This window comes from Rattus norvegicus, chromosome 1, assembly GCF_021556685.1.
Source record: "Rattus norvegicus strain SHRSP/BbbUtx chromosome 1, alternate assembly SHRSP_T2T, whole genome shotgun sequence".
In the NCBI taxonomy this organism is placed as follows: Eukaryota; Metazoa; Chordata; class Mammalia; order Rodentia; family Muridae; genus Rattus; species Rattus norvegicus.
In genome coordinates, this window is record NC_141534.1 from 35867185 (window position 1) to 35880766 (window position 13582).

Genomic DNA, 13582 nt, shown 5'->3' on the forward strand with positions numbered 1-13582 from the left:
CTGTGAACACATACAGTGCCAGGGGCTATGTTGATATGGTGCCAAGGGCCACACTGAATCTGGAGCCTCAAATGCGTTCTCTGTGCTTTTCTTACTCAGAACATCGCAGAAGTGAATCACTGAGCTATTCCTACTGTAAACAGTTTTGCTTTGTTTTTATCCTCACCTTTCCCCCTCTAGTCTAAAAAGCATTGCCCGTGGGCTTCCATTTGCTGTCTGGTTATTTTTAAGGGAGAAATTGTTTTCTTTGGCAAGTCTTTGTTTGCCTGCATGCTTTTCATTTGAGGTACGTTTGCAATACATTGGCTGCCTGTTCATCTGGTTTCTCTGTCGTGAGCAAATGTTTTGTAATTGGGGGCATTTTATTTTAAGAGCTTCTTTTTGTCTGGCTCTAAAGTGGGATCCATGTTAGCCAGTAGGCTCCTCTCATTACCAGTTTCCATGTATAAACAGTCAGTGTGCCAAGTTCTTCATGTAAAAGTCTAAAAGTGTGTGGTAGAAGGTCTTCCTTGCTGTGGTCCAAGGCTACCTGCCGTGAGTCTGCTGTGATTATGATGTCACCTGTAGGCTTTCATATTTGAATAGTTGACCTGCAGCTGGTGGTGCTGTTTGAAAAAGTGTTGTGACCCTGAATAGGTAGAGCCTCATTGAAAAACTGGGTTTCTGAGGGGCAGGCCTTGACAGCTATGCCACAATTCCTCATTACTGTTTCCTGGGTATGGGTGTGGTCTTCCCCACAACAGGAACAGGAAGATATTCCCTCGATTATACCTGTTCTGCCTGTTGTCATGTCTTCCTGGCTATGTGAACAGTGTCCCTTTGAAACTATAAGCCAAATAAAAGCCTCAGACTAAATGGCCTGTCCTAGGCTCTCCTGAGAGATGGGAACAAAGTTTAGCAGATATGATGGCAAATCTGAACATACAGATCCAAGTACAGTGAATCCTTCACAAACCAAACCTGAAGAGCTCCAGCAGTGGGCACACCATCATCAAGCTGGAACAAACCATGATAAAGAGAAACTCTGCAAGACAGGTGCTGGAAATGACACCAGAGTCAGCGGTGACAGCAGGCATCACCAAAAGCCATTTAAAACCAGAGGGCTCAGGAGCTTGATCTTGTAAATCTCCTCAACAATAAACACACATTGGACCATAAATCTGAATCCAGGAACAGCATCCATCATAACTGAAGGCAAAGGAAGGTCTTCTCCAAAGGGCAGCTGAGGCATTAATCACCAGGAAGACCAGTCACGGAACACGTTGGGATCCCTTTCAGCCAAGTAGAAGTGTTGCAGATAGATGTAGGTGGTCCGGAATGAGGATGATCATTGGAAATTATAAATATGTTCATAATGACTTTAATCCTGCTTTAATTAAAATATAACATTGGCTGTCTGCTGGTGAATTTTTAGTGTTTGTCATGTAATCCACATGATGGAGAAATGTCCAGTGCACATATAGTGTACAGTGCCTTGTCTGAGACTCACACTACATCACAGTGCACATTCATGCTAAATCATCTTTGAAAACTTAGTGTTACCTCCTGTCACCATTGCTGCATTATCCCAGTGAAGGGTACCTGACTAAGATACAACATGGATTGAAATGAGGTTAAAATATAATTGGCTGAAGAAGAAAGTGTGGGAAAAGCCACACAAACATACCTTAAATACTAGATATTAGTCCTAAACCCAACTATATTAAAAATTATGTGGAATGCCAATGAACTAAATACCTAAGTATTTAAAACTAAATATAAAAAACTCAAAGGCTGGTTGTATCAGAGTTGGGAAACACCCATGACACAGTCATAAGACATTTTAAAATCCCTTTAAATATAAAGGCATTCTGGTTAGAAAATCAGTGAAAACTACCGCCAGGGGCTTTCAGTGGTTATCCTAATAACAGTGGCCATGTGGAGAAACTGCTCAATACCAAATAACTTCATGGTTGTGCAGGAGGCATTCATCACTGACCATGGGGATTTATTTTCATGTAGGGTTTGCTGAGTAACCCAGGCTGGTCTGGAAACCATGGTCCTCCTGCTTCTGTGTACTGAGTGCTGCCAGGATTACAGAAGAACATCATTCCTGGCTACCAAGTCCTTAAAATTATCCCAATCAGGAGACATAACAAGGTCTACCTTTCTCAAACTAGTTCAGAAAAAGAAAATAGAAAAGAAGACATCCCTGTTAGGTCTGTGGGGTCAGCTAACCCAATTATTAGGACTGGGTTAGGGTGAGGGAGACAAGCGAATGTGGTCCTAATAAATTCATATGCAAAGTCTTTTAGCAAATAAAACCTACCAATATGTACTCCAGAAACATCTATCTTAGCCATGTTCAGCTTCTCCTTTACATGTAGAATTTAATATTTGCAACTTAAACAATTTTATTCTCCACTTACAGAATAGGAGAGAAAACATGCATGAATATTGTAGTAAGTGTGAGAATTTGTCACAGTTCAACTGCCACTGTTGATTCTCAGTAAACCCAGCAGTTTAGAACATGGTGGTTTTAAATGGACAAAAGGCATGTATGAGAATCATCCTTTTAACAGTGTGCTCTGTAGCCACATTTTAAACACTTTCCCTCTGAAGTCTAGAAAAGAACACCCCTATTCATTTATCTGCAGGGCTTGCAAGTCAAATAAGGCAGGAAAAAAAGTGGCATCAAACATGGAAACCAAGAAGCAAACTTTTTTCATGGCTATAATGTTTCTATATGGATTCAAGAGTCTGAGTAGAATAAAACCAGGAGATAAAAAGCAGCTGTGCCAAGTAAAAGATCTGTACAATAAGAACTTCAAGACTCTGAAGAAAGAAATTGAAGAAGACCTCAGAAGATGGAAAGATCTCCCATGCTCATGGATTGGCAGGATTAATATAGTACAAATGGCCATTTTACCAAAAGCGATCTACAGATTCAATGCAATCCCCATCAAAATACCAATCCAATTCTTCAAAGAGTTAGACAGAACAATTTGCAAATTCATCTGGAATAACAAAAAACCCAGGATAGCTAAAACTATCCTCAACAATAAAAGGACTTCAGGGGGAATCACTATCCCTGAACTCAAGCAGTATTACAGAGCAATAGTGATAAAAACTGCATGGTATTGGTACAGAGACAGACAGATAGCCCAATGGAACAGAATTGAAGACCCAGAAATGAACCCACATACCTATGGGCACTTGATTTTTGACAAAGGAGCCAAAACCATCAAATGTAAAAAAGATAGCATTTTCAGCAAATGGTGCTGGTTCAACTGGAGGTCAACATGTAGAAGAATGCAGATTGATCCGTGCTTATCACCCTGTACAAAGCTTAAGTCCAAGTGGATCAAGGACCTCCACATCAAACCAGATACACTCAAACTAATAGAAGAAAAACTAGGGAAGCACCTGGAACACATGGGCACTGGAAAAAATTTCCTGAACAAAACACCAATGGCTTATGCTCTAAGATCAAGAATCGACAAATGGGATCTCATAAAACTGCAAAACTCGCTGACGAGGATTCGGAGAAAGAGGAACACTCCTCCATTGTTGGTGGGATTGCAGACTGGTACAACCATTCTGGAAATCAGTCTGGAGGTTCCTCAGAAAATTGGACATTGAACTGCCTGAGGATCCAGCTATACCTTTCTTGGGCATATACCCAAAAGATGCCCCAACATATAAAAAAGACACGTGCTCCACTATGTTCATCGCAGCTTTATTTATAATAGCCAGAAGCTGGAAAGAACCCAGATGCCCTTCAACAGAGGAGTGGATACAGAAAATGTGGTACATCTACACAATGGAATATTACTCAGCTATCAAAAACAATGACTTTATAAAATTTGTAGGCAAATGGTTGGAACTGGAAAATATCATCCTGAGTGAGGTAACCCAATCACAGAAAGACACACATGGTATGCACTCATTGATAAGTGGCTATTAGCCCAAATGCTTGAATTACCCTAGATGCCTAGAACAAATGAAACTCAACACGGATGATCAAAATGTGAATGCTTCACTTCTTCTTTAAAAGGGGAACAAGAATACCCTTGGGAGGGAATAGAGAGGCAAAGATTAAAACAGACACAGAAGGAACACCCATTCTGAGCCTGCCCCACATGTGGCCCATACATATACAGCCACCCAATTGGACAAGATGGATGAAGCAAAGAAGTGCAGGCCGACAGGAGCCGGATGTAGATCGCTCCTGAGAGACACAGCCAGAATACAGCAAATACAGAGGCGAATGCCAGCAGTAAATCACTGAACTGAGAATAGGACCCCCGTTGAAGGAATCAGAGAAAGAATTGGAAGAGCTTGAAGGGGCTCGAGACCCCATATGTACAACAATGCCAAGCAACCAGAGCTTCCAGGGACTAAGCCACTACCTAAAGACTATACATGGACTGACCCTGGACTCTGACCTCATAGGTAGCAATGAATATCCTAGTAAGAGCACCAGTGGAAGGGGAAGCCCTAGGTCTTGCTAAGACTGAACCCCCAGTGAACTAGATTGTTGGGGGGAGGGCGGCAATGGGGGGAGGATGGGGAGGGGAACACCCATAAAGGAGGGGAGGGGGAGGTATTAGGGGGATGTTTGCCCGGAAACTGGGAAAGGGAATAACACTCGAAATGTAAATAAGAAAACTTAATTAAAAAAAAAAAGCAGCTGTGCTTGATACATTGCGGCAAGAAAACTTGAAAAGTGGAGATGTAAATCCCTTCATTTTTCATTAAAATAAAATATCTAAGAAGATTAAATCACAAGCCAGATTTCTATATATTATGTAGTAGCTAAAAAGGCATTGGGTTAAAGACCAAAGAAAATCATATTCAATATAATCGACATAAATGAAACTCACAATTATTAAGATGGAAATTTCTTCAAAGTCATTGCACATATTCAATTAAGCTCACAGGTAAATACAATAGGCTTTTAAAAAATAGGATTCTATTCTCCGATTATTGTTTTCACAGAAAGGCAAAGGACTTGGAATAGTCTGAATGATCGTGTGAAGGCAGATCACAATTAAAGTCCTTGCTTTGGTTAGCTTTAGTACTCAGGACAAGATGCAGTATATTAATCTATAAAAAGTACGTTGAAATGGAAAGAAATAAAATGGTTTTGTAGGTAGGTGAATAGAGAGAAGGACCTGCAATAAAGTAAGTAACAATTCACTATTATTGTGACTTATCCTAGAGAGATACAAGCAAATGCATTTCACCTTAAGAAAGAGCACCAGTAACAGACCCAACAATGATTGCACTCTAATCTTGCCCAGTGAACCAGTGAGCTTTACGAGGTCACTCATAAAAGCTTAAGTGGTCGGTTATTTACAGGATCTCAAAGTCAACTGTGTCACTTAAAGCTCCCCAACTCCCAGCTTGGGTGTTGTAACAGAAGCTGCTTGGTGCTCACTGAAGAGCTTGCAGACAGCTTATGGGAGAATCCTCTCTATAAGCACTGTTAGCCCTGGTATAGCCGTGGGGAAGAGCCTTAGTAAGGAAATGTGTGACTATCTCATGTACATTTTGTGGGAGTTAAATCAATTAAAATGGGGGTGACTCCAAAGTGCTGCTCTTGGCCCTTCTTACTCATGGTTGAAAGCATCTACGTGTGTGCAGGTGTTGTTCTTGACTGGGGTCGGCAAGCATGGTCTGGCTGAGGAGATGGGTCTACACAAACAACCCTGGGTAATCCATGTATCCCTGGCCTCTGTGCTAGATCTCCTAAGATCAAGCAACCAGCTCTGTGACCTAGAGGGTGCCCCACTTTTCATGGAGGCTCTAAGAAACTGGGTGATATAACTTTGAGTTCTTTGCCCCATGGATAGACCTTTAAGTTGTGTCTTTAGGATTCCTTTCACACATACGTTGATGAAGGTATTGGCTCTCTCCTCTTCATCCTCAGGGAACTCGTTCTATCAAAAGAAAACAAAGGTGGACCTCAAACATACAGATGTGTTATTTGCGGGGCAGGGCCAGTGGTGAATGGAAAGTGACCTACTAGTCATGGGCATTGGCAGATATATTAATCCCACAGGTGCAGAGGAGGGCAAGCCACTTTAAATGCATGTGATTCTTCCTGCCCTCCAGTAAGTTTGCCATCATTATCATGCAGCAGCTGAGAACCCCCAACTGTACTTGTCAAAGATTAGGTTTTCTTGGTTTAAATTCTTTTCAAAGCACAAAACCAAAACAACATTTTCTTTTGATAACACGAAACAGGGGCGCTTTATGTCTTAAACTCACAGCTGTTTTGTGCTTATTATCACGGAGTCTTCAACTCTACTTCTGATAAAGCAGAAATATTATTCGCTCCATTGTTTCCTTAACATCCACCTTGCATTTGGCTAACTGTTGAAAAGAGCATTGAATGCAAATGTGGGCTGTATATACAGTGCATGAAAGCATAGCTGCCGTTATGAGAGGAAAAATGATGTGTGTGAGTCTAGGTTGGTTGAAAATAAATAAATAAATGAATGAATGAATGAATAAATAAATAAATAAATAAATAAATAAGTAAATAAATTTGCCCACCCTAGTCATTTAGCTGAACATTTTTTCCTCTGTTTTGTATGTAACTGCTAGATGCAATAGTAAGTCTATTTGGAAAGAAAAAATAATGTTATGATTTTATCTGTTGTGTTTTTGAGGCCAATTGGTATTGTACATTTGGATTAATTCATGAAAAGTTCAAAGAAGGGGTTTGGAGAAGGAAGAAAATCCCATTTAGGTTTTGCGAACCATTGTTACAAAATAGTTTTTTGTGAATTATTGATGCAGAAAGTGCAACCAGAATAATGAAGTTTTAAAGGAGCAGCTTTAGGTCTCAACACTAACTGCCAGCCCACCCTTCCTGTCCCCAACTGACTGCCATTGTATCCCTGTCCCCACTGACTGCCACTGTGTCCCTGCCCCTGTCCCCAGGCTCACCTGCCCTTCCCTCCCTCACTTCCTGGCCTCCCAGGCTCTTATGAACCCAGCAATATATCTGTGCAGACTATTCCTGATCAATTTATGAATTCTGGCAAACATGATGGAAAGAAAATGTACAGTTAATTAAATTCTGTCATGCTGTGGAAGTCTTCATTTCAGAGTAGAAGACAAGCTAATGGAGTACACATTGGCCAGGGAACTTGAGTGTTTACCTTCCCTGGGTATGTGTTCAGGTGCTGAGCTGACTGCTTTTAAATTACCCAGGCATAGGGTGGGGGGGATACCCAGAGGGCTCCCACCTACTCAGAGGAGAAGGGCAGGGAGGATGGGGATGATGGGAGGGTGTGATGGGGAAGGGGCAGTGAGCTGGATGTAACGTGAATAAGTGAAAAAAATTAAATTAAATTAAAATAATTTACCCAGACATGTTTATGGTGCTCTGTGTGGAGAACTGCCAGAGAAAGGTCTGCCACCAGTGAGCCTGTGAGTCTATAGACTGATGGGTAATGTGTTATCTCACTGTGAAATTACAGCAAAACTTTACCCATGCATGGGCAGAAGAGCAGATTCTGTGTTTCTCCGTCCACATATCCATCTGTTGGTTTTTCTCTCGGCAGAGGTCTGTCTCTAGATAGCACCCACGCCTTTACCCACCCATAGAGACTTTTTTATACTTTAACCTCTGCGTAGGAATTTGCTTCAGATGTTGGTTGATGCAAGGACTTTTTGCACAGAGTTTCAGCTAACTCTTAATGTACTGGATACCCTTCATGTTCTCACTGACTAATAAGATCCCAGTATCTTTATTACTTACATGTCTCACTTGCTCTAAGAAAAGTAAAAGAAATTTAGAGGAAAGCGATTTTACCCCTCAGGGTGTATATAATAATACCATATTATTGGGTGAATATTGTGTTACAACTGGGCCAGCATTTATCAAATTCATCTGTAAGATTGACACACTCTATTAATAGCTCATTGAACCTGTTTTTTGGTAATTTAATAAAATTAATTAAAAATATATTTGACAACAACAACAAAACAGTTCCTAAGAAAATGTAGCATCATTGAGAACCCACACAGCTGTGCAGTGTGGTACACACCCATAGTACCTGCTTTTTGAGAGAATGAAACCAACAAAAACAGAGCAGTATAACACCTTAGACTGCCATGATTGACAAGGCCTCGCTAACAGAATTGTCTATGGTGAGAGACAAGAAATTGTCATTTTTGTTGGTCTCATGTGTGTTTTCTTTCACCATAATTTATAATATGTGATTAAGTATATATGTAAGTATGTATGTAAGTATGTGACTTACCAGCAGTGTAAAATACCTGCAGGCCTGATTTGTATAGGTATAGCTGTCCAACCCAGGACAAAATTGAAGAACAAGGACAGACGAAGACTGATAAGTGATGAAGGTGTTGTAAAGGGGGCGTTTCTATCCAATGAGAATAACCATGTAAATACTGTGTTTGCTACATCCCAGAGGATAAATGCCCTCTAACATTTTCATCATTTGTGGGGTTGATAGACCATGAGAGCAAGCCTGGTAAGGACGAGCTGGGCTTGAAGCCTGGGAGACCCAGAAGGGATGATAGGAGCTTTGCCTGCTCCCGACTGCAGGCTCCTGTCATGTGGCCACAGCCTCTCATAGAGAAAATTGTGGTCATCAGTCATGTAGGGGAAGTGTCACAAGTCCTTCCTCTTGTAGATGAGGCATCTTAGGCCGCGCCAATAGGAAGCACCTGCTGTCAGACCCAACCTACCCCAAAACTGTATATAAGATCCTATCCACAAGGAATACAGGTGTGTGAGGATTACTCCATCCTCTGAGAGCACCTGTCACAAGAGCCTTAACATTGCCTGAGAAGAGAACACTCTCCCGAAGCTTTCACAACCAGAAGCTCTCCTGTACTTTGCTGGCTGTCTAGCCAGCACCCTGCCAGCCCAGCCCAGCTCAACTCAGCTCAGCTCAGTTCAGCACAGCCAGTGCAGCATCTTGGAGCAACAGTGGCTTGAGGGGCAGCAGTACTGGAGCAGCAGCAGCAGAGGCAGTAGCAGCAGCTGCAGCTGCAGCAGCAGAGGAGGCAGAGGCCCTTCCGGCTCCCTGCTTATGCCCTTTCCCCTTAGCTTGAACCCTCCCACCAGGCTGGGCCAGAGATCTCCACAGATAACCTCTGATACAGACTGACACACATTCAACACCAAAAATAAATTCCTAATGAAAGACGGAGAGGCTGCTGGAAGCTTACAGTGCAAGGCTCACTACTAGAGTCTGATCCCTGGGACCATGTGAAGGTGGATGGAGAGAAATGACACCACATGGCTGCCCTCCCACCTGCTTGAGCACCCCCAGATACACATATGCTATGCACACACATACACACACAATAAAAAATATAATAAAAATTTTAAATGAAATCGAAAAGTGAAAGTATTCAAGGGTCATTAAAATTAAGTATAAATGCAGCAAATCAAGCTAACTTAGGGAACACTGTTGAAGTCATTAAAGAAAGCCATTCAACTACTGTACAGTTGCATCGACATTTATAGAATGTGAATGGCAGTAGATTGCTTCATTATTTATATCTTCCAGGCTAACCCCAATTTATTATGAAAGTATTTTACTGCCATTGTTTCATTATTTTATGAAAATATTTTGGTAAAGAATTATAGCAAATCAGTGGAAAGCATACATAGTATCCATATGGTCATGATCCCAGCTTCACTCTTAGCAAATGCACATAGAAAGAAAGAAAGAAAAAGGAAAAAAATCAAAAAGGAAGACACACTTTGGATCATAGTATAATGTGGAATACAGCAAATGCTTAAGGCAGCGTTTCTCAATCTGTGAGTTAAGACCCCTTAGGCAAACCTCTCTCTCCAAAAATATTTACATTACACTTCATGACAGTAGAAAAATTACAGTTATGAAGTAACAATGAAGATAAATTTATGGTTGGGGTCACCACAACATGAAGAACCAACAAGAAGCACCAAGAAGGTTGAGAACCTCTGACCTAACGAGTTGCCGTTATCACTTTAAATTCTACCCAAGTCTCTGATGGTCACTGTTGGTTTTCCCAAGAAAGTGGGGGCATGGGTAGAAACATCTCAGTCTTGTTCATCTGGAAGCAAAAGATGATCCCCATGATATCCTGTAAGCAGAGATGTCGTGCAAGTCTCTCAGCACTGCTTGCCCTGTACTACCTGGAGGGAACAAGGTTTCTGTTCTCCAAAATCAAACCAGGTGATGAAGACTGGGACACACCATAGCCAATGGGAATGTTTAACTGATCTCAATCTCTCTCTCTCTCTCTCTCTCTCTCTCTCTCTCTCTCTCTCTCTCTCTCTCTCTGTGTGTGTGTGTGTGTGTGTGTGTGTGTGTGTGCGTGTGTGTGTGTGGTGTTCTGTGTATGCAGAATGTGTACGCCAAGGAGAGCTTGATGTCTGCCTTAATCAGGGTTCGACTTCCTGCACACACATCATGACCAAGGAGCAAGTTGGGAAGGAAAGGGTTTATTCAGCTTATACATCCATATTGCTGTTCATCACCAAAGGAAGTCAGGACTGGAACTCACACAGGTCAGGAAGCAGGAGCTGATGCAGAGGCCATGGAGGGTGCTGCTTACTAGCTTGCTTCCCCTGGCTTGCTCAACTTGCTTTCATATAGAACCCAGGACGACCAGCCCAGGGATGTCACCTCCCATAATGGACTGGGGCCTCCCACCCTTGATCACTAATTGAGAAAATGCCTTACAGCTGGGTCTCATGGAGGCATTTCCTCAAGGGAGGGTCCTCTCTCTGTGATAGCTCCAGCTTGTGTCAAGTTGACACACAAAACCAGCCAGAACTATGTCATTCCTCAGTAGCCATCCCCCGCTCTAGAACTTGTTCATTAGGCTGGACCGGCTGCCCAATGAGCCTAAGGAATATACCTGTCTCTACCTCTGGGTGAAAATTACAAGTGGACACAACCATGCCTGGCATTTAGACATGTTCTGGGGATTGAACTCAGGTTTTCATGCTTGTGTGGCAAAACTTAAATTGACTAACATTTCTACCCAGACCCTCTATAACATATTAAATCATCTCGTAGCTACACTCTCTATAGGTGTCGGCTATAAATGGCACACTCAGCTGACACAGACGTGGCTGCTTTGGGAGTTCAAGTGCCACAGCCACACAGATGTTTAAACTCCATGTACTAAAGCTAAAATCAAAGATGTCAGGAGCTGCGGGAAACTGTTAGAAGGGAGTGAGTAACTTGGGAGTTGCTGTTCTTCAACAAAGTACAAAGTACAGGAGGGAGCAATGGCAGAAGCTAAGCTTGGAGTGCTTGCTGAGATGGTAGCCTGTGGTGACTGTTAATTGATATTGGAAGTCTTTCAGTTCTGTCATTTATTTTAATCACTCAGGCAAGGAGGACTTATTTGCACTCATGGGTCCAGAGGGAACAGAGTCCATCCTAGTGGAGAGGCATGGGAGCTGAGGTGGGCAAGCCGAGGGCTCACATCTTGAACTATAAAGACACAGCTGAGAGAATAGATTTGAAGTAGGGTAAGGCCTTAAACCCTCAGAGTCCACCCCCATCTGACATACTTAGACCAGCAAGGCCCAGCCTCCCAAACATTCCAGAAGAGCACCAGCATCTGGGGACCATTGTTCAAGTGCATGAGGCTGTGGGAGACTGTGCTGCTGTTTACTCCTCAATAGAAAGACTCTCGTTCTTAGTAATAGCTCCTTCCTCTATCCTCTCTTCCTTTACGCTTTAGCCTTCTTTCAAGAGCCCCCCGCTCTGGTATTACAAGATGGTACCGTGGGTTTGACTGACAAGTTTTTCATCTGAAATCATGTTCAGCGTTACAGAACCAGGCTTGAGGAATGATTGCTTCCAAGAGGAAGATGCTGTCATCAGATAAATAAAAGCTAGCATCATTTAGTAAGAAATTATTTACTATTACTATTGGTGATCATCAATAAGCTTATCAAAGTATAGGTTCAAGTATGATAGGATGTCTCAGCACTCAAGCAAAGATAAAATACGTTTTTGTTGTTTTTGTTTTGTTTGTTTTCAAGAGAGAAAGAAAAGGAACAAGAACTTGGGTGGACAGGGATGTGGTGGATATAGGAAGAAGTGGAGGAGGGGAAATATGTTATATGAAAAAACGAAAGAGTATCTGAAGAAATGCTTAAAGAAATGGAAGTCCTAATGGTGACAGCCTCCTGGTCCTCTCTGACTTAACACACAGATACAGGTTCTGTCAGCATGATGTGGATCTCCACATGAAATTTGGGGGGAGAGGGAGGAGTAAAATTATAGAAAACAAAAAAATCTTAGGAACTTACAAGAAGCCAGAAAAATAAGTATAATTGTAAGGAGACATTGCTTGCATGCATATTGTTATAACCTACCAAGGTTTTGATGTAGAAAGACACAGATCAGCAAGCACAATAAAGATGCCGCCAAAAATATAAATAAATAAAAATACAGAGGGAAAAATATCCTGATGGTGGGAAGGCTTCAGAATAAAGTTGAGCAAAAATTCTAGACTTCATTTGCAGCTAGACTGTGGAGAAAAATCTCAATTGAGTAGAATGTTGAATGGGGTAGGAACAAGTGATGACAAGGTGACAGAATCATTAAAGAATGGGGGTAGGGCTTCTTTCCTTCAGAAATCAAAACTTAACATGGTCGAGAATTCCTCCAGCATGACAAGGTGGCAATGTTATATAAGACAGAATGCAGATCTGAAGAGTTTTTTGTTGTTTTTTTTGTTTTTTCCATTTTCTTGCTGCTGTTGATTCTAACCCTCTGCATAGGGAAATAACACATGAATGACTGGGATTTTAGGAGGCAGACTTGGAGACCTGAGGCATCCCCCAGAACATAGAGGATATCAGTGAGGACAGCTGCCCAGTGTCCCAGGGAGAAGCACCCTGACTTCTTTATTACATTGTATCACATAAATGCTTTTTCTTGCCTGGGAATCATAAACTCAAGGGCTTTTATTCAAATGCACAGAAAAGCACTAACTCTCATCAACAACCCACTCGTTATAACATACAGGAAGCACCTCTCATTGTAGCAAGAAGAGCTAGTTCAAGAGATACCAGGGAGGGTGCACTGGAACTGAGTCTTGTGACTGCACACAGTGTGTGTTCTCCAGGAGAGGCACAACTACCAAACAAACCTAGAAGGAACAACAGGGTCAAGAGGCACTGTCGGTCTTGTGATCCCAAGGGTGCCAGGAGGCTTAGAATGCAAAAGCTATTGCTTCTGGACTTACCATCAGTGGGAGGGACCTTTAGTAGTCTATTAGTTCAATAAATACTAAATTTACATAAAAACTGTCAGTTGAACCAGTGATGTTTGTGTTTAAATGGTTAACACATTGATTAGGAGGTGTTGGATCCATCCCATTTGGTTTTTGTTTGGCCTCTTTAAAAAGTGCTCATGTTAGAATATTCTCATCTATAATCTCTCAGCTAGATTAGAATGAGACCAAAGGACACTTTTCATTAGCAGAATGTTTCTGAGCCCTTTCGTTTTCAGCCAGAAGAAATTTCTTCTTGTGTGAGTTCAGCAGAAAGAATTTTGTGATTTCAGTATGATGTGAGAATCCATCTCATGCA

At 41.8% G+C, this 13582-nt stretch overlaps 1 protein-coding gene across 3 annotated transcripts in view; it reads left to right on the forward strand.

Annotated features, from left to right (window-relative positions):
- Nucleotides 1–13582, forward strand: part of Adcy2 (adenylate cyclase 2) — a 446582-nt gene that overhangs the window by 178227 nt on the left and 254773 nt on the right.